Source organism: Ictidomys tridecemlineatus, chromosome 13, assembly GCF_052094955.1.
Source record: "Ictidomys tridecemlineatus isolate mIctTri1 chromosome 13, mIctTri1.hap1, whole genome shotgun sequence".
Classification (NCBI taxonomy): domain Eukaryota; kingdom Metazoa; phylum Chordata; class Mammalia; order Rodentia; family Sciuridae; genus Ictidomys; species Ictidomys tridecemlineatus.
In genome coordinates, this window is record NC_135489.1 from 54,034,592 (window position 1) to 54,052,184 (window position 17,593).

At 33.3% G+C, this 17,593-nt stretch overlaps 1 protein-coding gene across 8 annotated transcripts in view; it reads right to left on the bottom strand.

Annotated features, from left to right (window-relative positions):
- The window catches only part of L3mbtl4 (L3MBTL histone methyl-lysine binding protein 4), a 458,743-nt gene that overhangs the window by 377,221 nt on the left and 63,929 nt on the right, over nt 1-17,593 (bottom strand). For 4 of the 8 annotated variants that reach the window (XM_078030355.1, XM_078030357.1, XM_078030360.1 and 1 more), the window contains exon 2: nt 2,568-2,619. The exons of the other annotated variants lie outside the window; for them this stretch is intronic. The gene's annotated coding sequence lies outside the window, so the exon portion shown is untranslated. The remainder of the gene's footprint in view (nt 1-2,567; nt 2,620-17,593) is intronic. 8 annotated transcript variants of the gene reach the window in all.

Below are 17,593 nucleotides of genomic sequence, written 5' to 3' on the forward strand. Positions count from 1 at the left end.
ATAGCCCTTCTCAGACTATTCCCTGAGGACCTTAAAAGAGCGTACTATAGGGACACTGCCACATCAATGATTGTAGCAGCACAATTCACAATAGCTAGACTGTGGAACCAACCTAGATGCCCTTCAATAGATGAATGGATAAAAATATATGGCATTTATACACAATGGAGTATTATGCAGCACTAAAAATGACAAAATCATGGAATTTGCAGGGAAATGGATGGCATTAGAGCAGATTATGCTAAGTGAAGCTAGCCAATCCTTAAAAAACAAATGCCAAATGTCTTCTTTGATTTAAGGAGAGCAACTAAGAACTGAGCAGGGAGGAAGAGCAAGAGGAAAAGATTAACATTAAACGGATACAAGTGGTGGGAGGGAAAGGGAGAGAGAGGGAAATTGCATGGAAACGGAAGGAAACCCTCCATGTTATACGAAATCACATATAAGAGGTTGTGAGGGGAAAGGGGGAAAAAAACAAGGGAGAGAACTGAACAACAGCAGATGAGGTAGAGACGGAAGATGGGAGGGGAGGGGAGGGTGGATAGTAGGGGATAGGAAAGGCAGAAGAATACAACAGTCACTAATATGACATTATGTAAAAATGTGAATGTGTAACTGATGTGATTCTGCAATTTGTATTTGGGGTAAAAATGGGAGTTCATAACCCACTTGAATCAAATGTATGAAAGATGATATGTCATGAGCTTTGTAATGTTTTTAACAACCAATAAAAAAAAAAGTATTGAGGTTACTCAAAAGACTCGGCATGGAATTTCCATATGACCCAGCCATACCACTCCTCGGCAGCTATTCTAAAGAATAAATGTCAGCATACTATAACTATACATGCATACTTATGTTTCCTGTAGCACAATTCACAATAGCCAAACTATGGAACCAGCCTAGGGATCTGTCAATGGATGAATCAATAAAGAAAACACAGTATATATACATAATGGTACTTTATACACCCATAAAGAAGAGTGTTGATTGTGTTATTTGCAGAAAATTAGATGGAACTTGAGAACATTATGTTACACAATAATATATACATAATGGTACTTTATACAGCCATAAAGAAGAGTGTTGACTGCATCATTTGCAGAAAAATAGATGGAACTTGAGAACATTTTGTTATGCAATAAACCAAACTCAGAAAGTTAATGGTAATATGTTTTCTCTCATATGTGGAGCTAGAGACAATAAAAGGGAAAGATAGTCAAGGAGATCTCATGAAAATTGAAGGGAGATCAGTAGAGAAAAGGGACCATGGGAAAAGGAGGAAGGGAGAGAAAAGGGAAACTCTGGGGGATTATATTCACCAAATTATATTGTTATATTATGCACATGAATTCACAACAAATCCAATCATTATTTATAATTAATTAAAATGTACCAATAAAATATGAGGGGAAAAGCCATTTTAACTTCACACAAAGCATTTACCAAAACCGACTATATGCTGGGTCACAAAGCAAACTTCAAAAAACTTTAAAGAAATTATTGTTATTCAAAATATACTCCCAGGACACAATGAAATTAAGCAAGAAATTAGTAAGAAATATTTAGATAGAAAATCCTGACCTGCATGGAAATTGAATAGGATATTAGTACAATGATCAAAGAATAATCACAACAGAAATCTGTAAATACTTTGAACTGAATTATAATTCAGACATGATATACTGGAATTTGTGAGATGCACCTAAAATTGGTGCTTTGAAAAAAAGTTATAGCCTTATCAAAAAGCTAGAAAAAGAACAGAAAATCAAATAAAAAGAAAGCTGAGAAAAAGAAATAATGAATAGAAGAAACCATGAATGGGAATAAAATGTACAATAAGATAATTCAACAAAGTAAAATGTTTATTCTTTGAAAAGATTAATGAAAGTGATAACCTCTTGGGCCTGGGGTTGTGACTCAGCCGTAGAGTGCTCACCTAACTCGTGCGAAGCCCTGGGTTCGATCCTTAACATCACATAAAAATAAATAAAGATATTGTATCCAATAAATAAATAAATAAGAAAATGGTAGACTCTCAGCAAGACTGAAAAAACTACAAATTGACACCCTAAGTCAGGCAAGGGTAGGGAGAACATGACTACAGACCTCATAGATATTAAAAGTAAAACACATCATAAACAACTTTTCAGAAATAAATGGGGCAAATTACATTCAAAGTACCAATCTTTTTAAACCAAAACAAGCTAAAGAAAAAGTTGATATTCTGAATACTTCTTCCTCATTAAAAAATTGAATCACTCAATCACTTCCTATAAAGAAAACTCTAAGCCAGACAGCTTCATAGGTGATTCTTCCAAATACTTAAGGAAGAACTAATACAAAACTCACATTCTTCCAGAGACAAGAAAACAAATATCCATCTCAATCTGTTTATAAACCAATAATATTAGTCTCAAAATCTGACAAGGACAGTTCAAGAAAATTACAGACCAATATTTTACAAACATGGATGCAAAAGTTCATTTTAAAAAGAGGGAGAATATAAGTTAGATAACAGAACACCTTATATCTCCACAGGAACACCAATTCTGGCAAATACTTACCTACAAAAAGACCTTTCCAACAGACCTGGAGTTTAGTTGGATTTCCAGAAACCTGATGAGGAAGAAAAATACTGAGAATCAATACACTGAGGAGCAGAAAAGAAGGGAAGTTTCACTTTATCTACATCATTCCTTTCCCCAAGGTAGCACAGCTGCGTGTTGAGAGGGGGTGGTCTTGGCCCACAATCTCTCCCACTGGAGAAGCTAAGAGCAAAGTGAACTGCTTGCTTCCACAGCCTTGTGGGCCTTTTTCAGTAGAATCAGATGGGTCTCACTTAACCCAGACCACTGAAGAAATCAGCACAACTGAATAATATCGGGAGCAGCTGGGAGCAGGACAAGGGTTAGAAGCTCACACCATGGATCACAACCACTATCAGTGGATCCTTCTAATCAGTTTTCATACTCCATCAAAAGGCCCACCCACAAATCCCAGAGGATTACTTGCTTGTTCACCCTCTCAACCAGTGGATCTGTGCCACTAGCACACCATGTATCTCCTCATAGTCAGCACCCATGGATACCTATGAATACCCTATATGATCTCACAGATGGTGCACATGAGCTCCATGCAGACAGCACACACATCTCAACAGTAGGTGTGAGTCCTAATAGCTTGCTCAACTCTGCTGAATTGGAAGAAGGCACACAGCTTGAAAACATCAAGGTACTGCCCTGGGGAAAATACAAGGGAAGATCTCAACATCAAGTCTCAATTTGCAGGGTGGAGAGAAGGCACAGAATCCCAAGACTTTCCCCATAAGAAGAAACAAGAGGAGTAGCATCAAAAAGGTCTCAGAATCTCCCCAAGTCTCCTGATAGGCTCACTGGTCTTTCTCTCCTGAAGTCAGTCAGTAAAGACTGGAGAAGTGACTACCTCTTTAAATACAAAGAAACAATGCAAGACTTCAAAAGAGACAAAGCATCAAGGAATCGTAACACCACGAAAGGAAAACAAGGCAATGCACCAGTAATTGGTCTTAAAGAAACTGAATACCTACAAATTTCCCAACAATGAAACTCAGTGAGCTAAAACAGAACAAAGATAGAACACTAGATCATATCAGGGAAATAATACATGAACAAATGAGAAGTTCTGTGAAAAGACAGAAACCATAAATATAACTAAAGAGAAAACCTTCAGTTGAAGAAATACAGGTCTAAATTGAAAAATTAAATAGCTTCAGTAGCAGAGTCAACCAAGCAGAAAGAAAAAAATCAGTGAACTCAAAGACAGATCATTTTAGACTGCCCAGTCAGAGAAACAGAAAAGGGGAATGAAAAAGAGTGAAGAAAGCCTATAGCACTTTACAGAGAACACCAAGAAACACCAAGAACAACCAACGTTTAAATTCCAGGAGTCCAAGAAAGAGTGAGACGCAGAAGGGGATGAAAAGGTTGTTTTAAAATATGACAGGGGCTGGGGAGGTGGCTCAAGTGGTAGCGCGCTCGCCTGGCACGCGCCGGGCACCACATAAAAATAAAATAAAGATGTTGTGTCACTGAAAACTGAAAAAAATAAATAAATATTTAAAAATTCTCTCTCTCTCTCTCAAAAAAAAAAAAGACAGAAAAGTTCCCAAATCTCAGGACGGAAATAAAGGTCAAGATCCAGTATGTAGAAGGAGGAGTTAAAGGGAGGAGTTAAAGGGAGCTCTGTAGCCACAGAAGTCCCCAAGGCAGTCTTTCCTGGAGGAGCAGAGGAAAATGGAAAGTGAGTGACTAGTCCACAGAAAGCTGAAGAAGCCAAATGAAAAGCAAGGTATCCCCATCTGGTACAAAAGCCTGGAGGTTCAGATTTCTTAAGAAAATTATTACAGAAAGGGAAAAAATATTTTGATTTTAGGGATTACAACATAGGTAAATCAAAAAATGAGGAACAATCAACTTCCTATTGCAGCTCCATGTGAGAGAAAGGTCAAGGGTGACCACATTCCCACTTCACAGGACCCTCCCTCCTCAATGCCAGCAAGCTGGTAGCTGGCTGAAACACTCACTGCAGACATCTCCTAATTCCTATGGTTTCTCTTTAAAATGTTACCTATCCACTCTTTATATCCTTTCATTCACTAAATCAATAGAACCTAACTTTATAGATAGCAATAATATGCTGCTATTGCAATGAAAAACGTATAAATTTAACAGTACACTGATGAAAAGGACATGTTTCAGCCACATTGTTAATCTACTTAAAATAACTGTATATATTATCTAATTCCTGGTGTGTGACTAATTCCAACAAGCAATTTTCACAATTTTAATGTTTTAGCTTTCCCTACTTCATCTAAACTAAATTTTAAATAACTCTTATTTAATACAACCTTTATAATACTGATCTCTTCTATATTTTCCTTTTAGATTATGCAAAACAGAAGTTTAAGAAAACAGGTTGAAGGAAAAGCTTTATGATTCAAACATAAATAGACAGAGCTCTGAGAGATTTATATCTGTGCTTGACATTGAAAGGTCTTAAACCTGTTTCTGGTTTAACAGTAGAATGTTACTTGGTCACTATTTCCCATTCTGGTGTAACTTATGTGACTATAGTGCCTAACAGATGCCACTGAAGTTAATATGCTTACTCAATTCCTCAGGGCTAGAATATCTTTGGTTATTAAAGATGTGAATGAAGTATGTATGTTGATTGACTGTTAAATTCACCTTGTACCTCTTCTGTGAATAAAATAGTTTTTCCACATCCTTTCACAGATGTCTGTACTAACTTCACATACTAAAAAGTAGGTAATGAGTCAAATGGAAATACAAAATTTCCTTCATAAAATTCTACATGTAATCATGACTTTTATACAACTGAAGTAATTTATAATCTTGTGTTTACAGAATACCAAACCAATATCTTTACTCAATCACCCATAGACTTCAGCTTGTATGACTAACATCCAGGACACGGCATAGCCTTGTGCAAATATGTTACTTAGGCATATCTTCTGGAGAACAAATAACACTCTGACTTTCATGAAAGGAACAATTCATATGATTTACATAAACTTTTTAAATGCAGAAACTTTTTATTTTATACTCAAGTTTTGGGACACTAGTGTCAAAGGCTCTCAGGCTCTGCCTTCTGTCTTCTTCCCTCTACCCTGCCCATCCTTTTGTGGTGGTGATGTTGCTATTGATGGTGGTTTGTTTTTGCTTTTGTTTTTGTTTCTTTGCTTCTTTGACCTAAATGATACTGGGGTGTTCAGTCCATATTAAAAATAGGTGCCTATTTCTTTAAGTCTGCTTTACTGAATGTGTTTTATAATGCAGTAATAGTGTTTTCCTTCTGATTTCATAATTGTTAACCTTTCTCAATCCTGTATCAGAACTAATATTTGACAATTATTTAAATAAAATAAACTTTATCATGAAGAAAAAAAAATCATTAAGCCCAAAGAATCCCAAAGAGGTAGAAAATAAAAATGTCTTCACCAAGACCTGCTATGGTCAACTTGTAAAATACAAAGAATTTTTAAACCAAGGAAAAGCAACTCATCACATACAAGAAACCATTGTAAAAGACAGCAAACATACTTCTCAGTAGAAATGTACTTCTCAGTAGAAACTCCTTGAAGGCCAGGAGAGAACAGAATGACATACTCAAAGTATTGAGAGAAAAAGAAGAGAAAATCAAGACTATGCATGGCACAAGTTAGAGACCTTCTCAGACAAGCAAAAGCAATAGGAGTTAATCACACTTACACCTCCTTTACAAGATGTGCTAGAGTGTTCTTCAAGTTTAAATGAAAAAGACACTGATTAACAACATGAAAAATATAAAAGTATAAAACCCACTGGCCAAAGGTAAGTACAGCCAAATTCAGAATGCCATAATACTATAATGGTGCTAGACAAATGGTTCATTCTACTATAAAAGTTAAAACATAAAAATATTTACATAACTATAAGAATTTCTTAATGGATACAAAATACAAAATATTATAAGTTGAATAATAACAATTTCCAATTTAGGAAGATGCAGAAGAAAGGGAATTATTACACACTTTTGGATGTAAATTTATACAGCCATTATGGACAACAACATAGAGGTTCTTCAAAAAACTAAAAATATATCTGCCATATGATCCAGCTATCTCATTTCTGGATATATAATCAAAGAAAATTAAGTAAGTACGCCAATGTTTGTTCAGGCACTATTAACAATAGCTAAGATATGAAGCCATCCTGTATGCCTATCAACAGAGGAATGAATTTTTAAAACGTGATATAGTGACACAATGGAATATTATTCAGCCATTAAAAAGAATTAAATCTCAACATTTGCAGAAAAAGGATGGAACTAGAGGCTATCATAAGTGAAACAAACCAGGAAAGGAAAGACAAGTACCACATGGTATCTCTTCTATGTGGAAGCTAAAACAGAAAACCTGAATGTAGAATAATGGTTACTAGAAGATTGGGAAGGAGGCTGACTCTAATCAGGGAAAACTGTAAGCATATGTAGAAATATCACACTGAACTCCATTAATATGTACAATTAATACATGTCAAACAAAAATTATTAAAATTGTAAATTGTAATATCAATAATATAGAATAAATGGGGGAAAAATAAAAGTACAGAGTTTTTTTAAAATGTGATTAAAACTAAATTGTTATCCACTTAAAATATACTGATAGAACCAGAAGTATCTTATGTCAGCCTCATAATAACCACAAGAACAAACAAAAATCCCTGTAATAAATACACCAAAAACAAAGACAAAGGAATCAAATCATACCACTACCAAAAAAAAAATCATTAGATCAGAAATGGAGATCACAACAGTAGAAGAAATAAATTATACATGGGTCAAAAACAATTACTGAAATAGACATAGTTAATTACTTTAAATGTTAAAGATTAAATTTTCCAATCCAAAGACACAGTAACTTCATGGGTTAAAAGCAAAGTCTAAATATATGGTGCTTACAGAAGATTCACTTCACTCTTAAGGATACACAAAGGCTAAAAATAAAGAGACAAAAAAAGATATTTTGTGCAAGTGGTCACCAGAAGACCACAGAGGTGGGATGTATTTATATTATAAAAAACAAGCTTTAAGTCAAAGACTATCAGAAGAGAAAAGGTCATCATATAGTAATAAAGGGATCAATCCATCAAGAAGATATAACAACTGTAAATACACATGCACACAACATCAGAGTACCTAAATATATAAAGTAAATATTAACAAAACTAAAAGAAGAGATGGCAATGCAGTGACAGGAACTTCAATACCCTACTTTCAGCAACAGATAGTTCATCCGACAGGAAATCAGTAAGGAAATAGTAGACTAAACACTGTAGACTAATCAGACCAAACCACACACAAAAACATTACAACAGCAACAGAAAGTACGTGTGTGTGTGTGTGTGTTTGTTTGTTTGTTTGGCCACAAACCAAGTATTAATAAATTTAAGAAGATGAAAATCATATCAAGAATCCAATAATATAAAACTAAAAATCAGTAACAGAAGAAAAATTGAAAAGATCACAAATGTGTAAATTAAGCTACTCAATCCAGAAAAACCTAAAGGTCAAAGAAGAAATCAAAAGGAGCATCCAAAAATATTTTCATACAAACAAAAATGAAAATATGACACTCTAAAATTTATGGAATACAACAAAAGCAGTACAATGAAAAAGTTTATAGTGATAAATGCCTACATTAAAAAAGAATGATGTCAACTGAACAACCTAGTACCTCATGAAACTAGATAAATAAATTTAAAAAAAAACTAAGCCCAAACACAGCAGTGGAAAGAAAATGATAAATATTAGTGCAGAAAAAATTAAAACAGAGACTAAAAATCCAACAGAAAATATTTTAAAAATTAGCATACCATTAGCCAGATTAACCAGTGAAAAAACAAGACTCAAAAGTATAAAAGAAAGAAGAAATAATTCAAATGATACTACAGAAATAAAAAGTTCATAAAAGACTACTGTAAATAACTATTCATCAAAAAATGGATGATTTACCAAAAATGGATATAAGTTCCTAGAAATATAAAACCTACCAAAACAAGACACAGAGAATCTAGATAAACAAATAACAAGATTGAATTAGTCATCAAAAACCTCCCAACAAAGAAAAGCCCAAGATCTGATGGTTTCACAGGTGAATCCAAGTTGCTGAGCCACTTTTCAAAAAATTGATAATGAGGGAAACTTTCAAACTTATACAAAGATAGCATTACCCTGATACCAAATCCAGACAAGGATGGTACAAGAAAATAAAAAAATGTGCCAATACTGTTGGTAAACAGTAATACAAAAGCTCTCAGTTAAATACAACAAATTAAATTCAACAGCATATTTTTAAAGGATCACAGACTCTGATCAAATGGAATACCTCCCTGGAATGCAAGAATGGTTCAACATATGAAAATCAATAAATGTGAGACAGCACATTAACAGAATAAGGTTTTTTTAATGTTGGTTAATTGTAATTTCAAATAACAGAGGGACTCACTGTGATCTATTTGTGAAAGCATATAACATAATTTGGTCACTACTATTACCCAGGTACTTTACTTTTCTGTCCATTCCTCCCAGCTTTCATTCTACTCTAGAATGGAAATCCCTTTGATTTTCATGAGATCCTTTTTAAAGTTCTCTCTCTATCATCTACATATGAGAAAACACATGACTCTTTATTTTCTGACTTATTTCACTTGGCATGATATTCTCCAGTTATATCCATTTTCCTGAAAATGGTATAATTTTGTTCTTTATAAAGTGAGTAAAATTTTGTTCTGTACATATGGTAACATATTTTCCTTATCTATTCATCCACTGACAGACACCTAGACTGCTTCCTTAACTTGACTACTGTGAATAGAGCAGCTATTAACATGGGTATGCATGTATCACTAAAGTATGCTAACTCTAATTCCTTTGGATAAATGTCAAAGAGTGATAAAGCTGGATCACATGATGTTTCCACACCTTGTCTTTTGAGGAATCTCCATACTGATTTCCACAGTGGTTACACTAAAATACATTTCCACCAAAAGAGTATAAGTAATCACTGTTACCCAATTCTGTGTCAGCATTTATCATTATTTGTATTCTTGATGATTGCCATTCAAACTGGAGTGAGATGAAGTAAATCTTAGGGTAGTTTTGATTTCAATCTCCCCAGTTGCTAAAGATGTTGGCCATATTTTTTATATATTTGTTGGTCGCTTGTATTTCTCTTGAGAAACATCTGTTTAGTTCATTTTCTCACTTGCCCATTTATCAATTGGGTTATTTGTCTTCCTGGTGTTCAGTTCTGAGTTCTTTATATATTCTGAATATTAATCCTCTATCAGAAGAGTAGCTGGCAAGATTTTCTCCCATTCTGTAGCAGAATGAAGTTTTAAAAATCATATGACCATCTTAATAGATGCAGAAAAAAGCATTTAAAATAATTCAATATCCCTTTATAATTTAATACCTCTCAACAAATTAAGTATGGATCTCAACATAAAAAAGGCCATATATAACAAGCCCCAATCATAATAGTCAAAATTTGAAGGCTTCTCCTCTTCGATTAAGAATAAGACAAAAGAGCTTGCTCTTATTACTTCTATTCAGTATATTACTGGAACTCCCAATTAGAGAAATTAGGCAAACAAAAGAAAAAAAAGGCATCTAAATTTCCAAATTAGGAAGAAATGAGTAGAACTATCTCTTTGCAGATGGCATGATTATATATATATATATATATATATATACACTAAAGATTATATGTTTATATATATATATGTAAACATATATATATATATATATATATATATATAAACACTAAAGATTCCACCAAAAAAACATTTAGAACAAACTAATTCAGAAAGTTGCATAAAACAAAGTTAGCAGAAAAATCAGTTGTTTCTATGCTAACAACAAACTATCCAATAAGGAAATTAAGATAAAAATCACATTTAAAATAGTATCAAAAAGAGTAAAATTCTGAGGGATAATTTTAACCAAGGTGAATGACCCATACACTGAAACTATAAAACAATGATGAAAGAAATTATGCACAAGATATTCCATTTTCTCAGGAAAAATTCATACTCATAAAATGTTGATACTACCCAAATTTATATACAGATTTGATAGAATCCCTATCAAAAGCCAAACGGCATTTTTCATGAAAAAAGAGGAAAAAAACTATCCTAAAATGTGTATTTGTACAAAGGCCCTCAAAAGTTAACATAATCTTGAATAAGAAAAATAAAGATATATTACACTTTCTGATTTCATATTACAGTAATCAAACATAATGGTACATGCATAAAAACAGATATGTAGACCAATGGAATAGAATAGACAGAAATAAATACATGCATATACAGTCAACTAGTTTTTGCTAAGGACACCAATAATACCCAATTAGGAAAGGATGGTTTCTTTGATAAGTGATGGTAGGAAAAATAGAAATCCACATGAAAATAACTGACCTTCCACAGTACACAAAAATCAAAATGGATTAGATTTAACTATTAGACCTAACATTGCAAGACTACTAGAAAAAAAATAAGATAATTCTTCTTGAGATTGCTCTCAGTAATGTGATTTTTATTTGTTCTTTTTAGTTATGTATGAAAGCAGAATGTATTTTGACATATAATACATACATGGAGTATAACATTCCACTTTTGTGGCTGTACGTGGTGTGCAGTTGCACTGGTCATGTATTACTATAAGAACATGAGAAAATTATGTCCACTTCTTTCTGCTGTCTTTCTGATTCCCATCCCCCATCCCTTTCTCCACCTCTCTAATCCAGTGAACTATTGCATTTTTTAGTATGATACCAAGAGCACAAACAACAAAAGCAAAAATAAGTAAGTGAAAATATATCAAACTAAAAAGCTTCCATACATGAAACAATCAACATGGAAGAGACAGTCTATGCAAGGGGGGATAATATCCAAAATAAGTAATAAATTCATACAAATAGGATAATTTTTAACTACAAATAACCAGATTCAAAAATAAACAAAGGACCTTAATAGACAATTGTCCAAAGAAGATATACAAACGCTAAAAAATATATGAAAAGGTATGCATCAATAATTATTTTTTCTTTTTTTTAATTTTTATATGATAGCAGAATGCATTGTAATTCTTATTACACATATAGAGCACAATTTTTCATATCTCTGGTTGTATACATAGTATATTCACATCAATTAGAGTCTTCATGCATGTACTTTGGATAATAATGATCATCACATTCCACCATCATTTATAACCTTATACCTCCTCCTTTCTCCTCCAGCCCCTCTGCCCTATCTAGAGTTTGTCTATACCTCCCATGCTCCCCCCTCCCTAACTCACTATTAATCAGCCTCCTTATATCAAAGAAAATATTTGACATTTAGTTTTTTGGGGATTCGCTAACTTCATTTAGCATTATCTTCTCTAACTCCATCCATTTACCTGCAAATGCCATGTTTTTATGCTCTTTTATTGCTGAAAAATATTCCATTGTGTATATATGCCACATTTTTTATCCATTTGTCTATTCAAGGGCATCTAGGTTGGTTCCACAGTTTAGCTATTGTGAATTGTGCTGCTATAAACATTGTTGTGGCTTTGTCCCTGTAGTATGCTGTTTTTAAATACTTTGGGTATAGACCAAGGAGAGGGTCAAAGGGTGGTTCCATTCCAATTTCCAAGAAATCTCCACACTGCTTTCCATATTGGCTGCAACAATTTGCAGTCCCACCAGCACTGTATGAGTGTGCCTTTTTCCCCACATCCTCGCCAACACTTATTGTTGTTGTCTTTATAATAGCTGCCATTCTGACTGGAGTGAGCTGAAATCTTAGAGTGGTTTTGATTTGCATTTCTCTAATTGCTAGCGATGATGAACATTTTTTCATATATTTACTGATCAAATGTATATCATCTTCACATCAGTAATTATTATGGAAATGCAAATCAAAACCACAATTAAATTCACCTAGCACCTGTTAGGATTGTCATTATGTCAAAAATAATATATAAGTGTTAAAGAGGATGTCCCAAAAAGAGAACCCTGAATACTGTTATTGGGAACATAAACTGGTAAAACTACTGTGGAAAACAGTATGGAGGTTCCTCAAAATATTAAAAATAAGATTAACATGTGACCCACAAATATTTCACGTGGTTGTAAGTCCAGAGGAACTAATACAAGAATTTGAAGAGATATCAACACTCCCCTATTCACTGATGCATTATTCATAATATATAAGATATTAAACAATCTAAACATCCATCAACAGATGAATGGATAAACAAATTATTATATACACCTGTAATAGTATATTATTCAGCCTTAAAAAAGAACAGAAAATTTGCTATCTACAACAACATGGACTGATATGAAGGGTATATGCAAAGTGGGCCATACACAGAAAGACAAATTTATATGATCTCATTTATATATGGAATCTAATAAAATATTTAAATTTATAGAAGCAGAGTGAGTAAAATGATGATTGCCACAAGCTGGGAGAAGAGAGATATAGGGACATGAAGATAAAGGGTATGAAGCTTCCATTATGCAATGAACCTACATCTAAGAATACTAGTCATAATTTGTAATATCCCCCATAAGCCAATACGTTAAAGGCTGAGTCCCCAAAAATGGCAAAATTAGGAGACGGTGGAACCTTTCGGAGGCGGGGTCTACTGGGAAGAGGGTATTGGAACCTCAGCCCTTTCCTCTTTCTCTATCACTTCCCAGTCACCCCGAGGTGAGCATCTTTGTTCCACCATACACTCCCTGCCAAGATGAGCTGCCCTACCAGAGGTTTAAAAGCAATAAGACCAATCAATCATGGATTGAAACCCTTAAAAGTGTAAGCTTAAATAAGCCTTTTCTTATTGTAATTAATATATTGAGTATTTAATAGTAATATTAAAGTAACACAATAATATGTTAAATACTATACTATATAGTATAGAATATATACAATATATAGCATACATACATACAACATAATACATACTATAATAACATAGTATATATAATATAGTACATAAATATTAAAGTATATAATATATACTATGTATAATAAAGTATATAAGATATACTATATATAATACAGTATATATACAATATTATATATTCAAATTTGTTAAAAGGGCAGATCTTAAGTGTTCTTACCACAAAAACAAGCAAACATAGGAGTAAACTTTGAGAGATAAAGCATATGTTTATGGCCTTGATGATGATAGTGTTTTCATGGATGTATCCTTAATCCCCAATCTCATCAAGATGTACTATGTCTGTGTGTGTGTGTATGTGTGTGTGAATCATACTCTCAAAGTGTTCTAAAATTTAATTAATAGAAAGATGTAAATTGTAACTACTTTAACCGATAAAAAATGACATAATTTAACACCAATCATGATTTTAAAAAAAAACTTATCAAACTAGAAATAGAAGGGAACTGCCTCATTCTGACAAAGAGTTTTTATAACTGATCTTCAGTAAATATTATATAATAGTGAGTTTTGGGAAGCTTTTCTCACAATATAGATAAAAAGATAAGGATACACACTACCATTACTATCCATATTATAAAAGATGCACTGATTAGTGTAATTATGTGAGAAAAATAAATACAAGCATAAAGATCAGAGGAAGAAAACTCTCATTATCTGCAAGTAACATGATTCCAAACACACAAAAACACCTAAGAAAATCAACAATTAGAAATAAGAGAATTTACCAAAATTGCTAGACACAAGCTCAATATAAAAAGTAATTGTTTTTAAATCATCAAACACAAAATAAAATTTTAAAATGCCATTTGCAAGAACATTAATTAATATTAAAGATAAAATAATAAATCTAATAAAAGATAAATGAGATCTTTACTCTGCAAACTATATCGCATTATTGATGTATAGAAGTAATAAGTTCTACTCCACAGCACAGTAGAGTGCGTACAGTTCACAATAAGCTATTATATATTTTATGAATAACTAGAAAAGAGAAGCTCAAAGGTCCAAACCGAAAGTAATGCTAAGGGCATGGAAATGTTAATTACTGTGATTTGGTCAGTGCACATTGTATACATAAAGTGTACAGCTGTATACCTTAAATATGTACAATTATTATGTGTTAATCAAAAATGTTTGAGGAGATAGAAATGCTGGCTTATGCTGATAATTGATTATACATCATTTGTATTTATTATCACACTAAAACACATAAATAGGTACAATTAAAATGATAATTTAAAGTTTCTTAGAACATACTTGAAAAAACTTTATAGTACACAAGTAAATAAATATACCATATATATGAATTGGAAAATTAAATACTGTAAGATGAAAATTGTCTCTAAGGTGATCTAGAGATTCAATACAACCTAATAAAAAACTAATATGTTGGAGTAATTTTTTATGAAAATGGTAAACTAATCCTAAAATTTACATTGAAATGAAATGGACCAGAAATAGAATAAATCTAGATGGTTTACATTACTATATTTACAGATATTACAAAGCTACAATAATGACGTAGCATGACACTAACAAAAGATACATGTACACCACTAGAATAGATTAGTAATTCAGAAAAGTCACCTAACTTAGGACAAGTGACACAGTTTTAAATAAGGAAATGTAACTGTATGTACAATGGGGAAAGATGGTCTTGAACGAATAGTACTTAGGTCAGCAGGTGGCTGTGGTATAGAAAGAACATTGATATCTACCTAACCTAGACACCAAAAGGAAATCCAGATGTACTATGGATCCAAATGTCAAAGGTAAAACAACAAAGCTGTTGGGGTTTAGATGTGAGGCATCCTCCAATTTCACATGTGAGATGATGCAAGATGCAAGAAAGTTTAGAGGTGAAATGGGTTATGGAAGCCTTAACCTAGGGCTGGGGATGTGGCTCAAGCGGTAGCGTGCTCGCCTAGCGTGCGTGCGGCCCGGGTTCCATCCTCAGCACCACATACAAACGAAGATGAAGATGTTGTGTCCGCCAAGAACTAAGAAAAAATAAATAAATGTTAGAATTCTCTCTCTCTGTTCCCCCACCCTTCTCTCACTCTCTTAAAAAAAAAAAAAAAAAAAAAAGCCTTAACCTAACTGGTGTGTTAATCTACTGATAGGGATTAACTGAGTAGTAACTGCAGGCAGGTAGGTGTGACTGGAAGAAGTAAGTCACTGGGGACTTACCCTTTAGGGTTTTTATTCTGTTCTGTTTAGTGCAGCTCACTAGTTCTCTGCCTCTTGGTGGTGATGTCCTGAGCTGCTTTCCTCCACCACACACACACACACACACACACACACACACACCTATTCCTAATTAATACTCAACAAAATTAACATATTCACCCAAAGACATAAAAGACATATACAAGAATATGTATAGCTGAACTGTTCCTAATATCTCAAACTAGTAACAATCAAAAAGTCCATTTATAGGATAATGAATAAATTGCAATATATTTATAAAATAAAATGCTATACAGAATTTTTTTAACTGCTACACAAATGATTTCACAAACACTATGCTAAGCATAAAAAAACAGAAAGGAAATATTACCTACTGTTCTATTTTAGTAATATAAACTCAAGAACACACAAAATCAATCTAGGGAGGATAATCACTCGTAGTGAGATGAGACACTGGAAGAAGTGAGTACAAGAGCAAAAGGGGGTAACTTTGGTCCTGATAATATCCTGTTTCTTTTTTACATATATACTTTTTATTGTTATTGTTATATATGATTGTGCACAGGGGAGCACAACTTTTCATATCTCTGGTTGTATACAATGTACATTCACACCATTCATGTCTTCATAGATGTACTGAGGGTCATGATGTCCATCTCATTCCACCATCTTTTCTACCCCCATTCCTTCTCCCTTCCTCTCCCTCCTCTTTGCCCTATCTAGTTTGTCTAAGCCTCCCATGAACCCCTTCCCAACCCGACTATGAATCAGCCTCCTTATATCAGAAAAAACATTTGGCATTTGGGTTTTGGGGGATTGGCTAAATTCAGTTAGCATTTTATTCTCCAACTCCATCCATTTTCCTGCAATTGCCATGATTCTATTCTCTTTTGTTGCTGAGTACTATTCCATTGTGTATATATGCCACATTTTCATCTACTGAAGGGCATCTAAGTTGGTTCCACAATTTAGCTATTGTGAATTATGCTGCTATAAACATTGATGTGGCTGTGTCCCTGTAGAATGCTGTTTTTAATTCCTTTGGGTATAGACTGAGGAGTGGGATAACTGGGTCAAGTGGTGGTTCCATTCCCAATTTTCCAAGGAATCTCCATACTGCTTTCCAGATTGGCTGCACCAATTTGCAGTCCCACCAGCAGTGTTAGGAGTGTGCCTTTTCTCCCACATCCTCTGAGTGCTAGTTTTCCACATAGGTTCATTTTGTAAAAATTCATTGAGCTATATTATTATATGTACTTTTGTGTATATATTTACTTTAATAAAAGGTTATTTTAAAAGTTTATTGATTCAACAAATGGCATGAGAAAACTGGATACCAGCATGCAAAAAAATGAGTGGTTCCCTTACCTTCTTATGTCACATACAAAAATTAGTTCAAAATGGATCAAAGACCTAAACACAACAGCTATAACAATAAAACTCTTAAGAGAAAACACACCTGAAGACCTGTTTGACTTGAATTGGCAATGCCACATTACCAAAAACAAACAACAAAAGAAATACACAAATTAGATTTCATCAAAATTAAAAATACTTATGCATCAAAGAACACTATCAAGAGAATGGAAAGGCAAACCATGTAATAGAAAATATCTGCAAATAATGTATCTCATAAATTATTAATATCTATAATATATCAAGAGCTTATAAAATTCAACAGCAAACAAGCAATTCAACCTAAAAATGGACAAAGGACTTAAATAGACATTTCTTCAAAGAAGATGACCAATGGTCAAAAAAGCTTATGGTGGGGCAGAGGTGGGTAGGGAAGAAAGAAGGAACTTTGTATTGTGCAAAGGGGAATGAGGGAAAG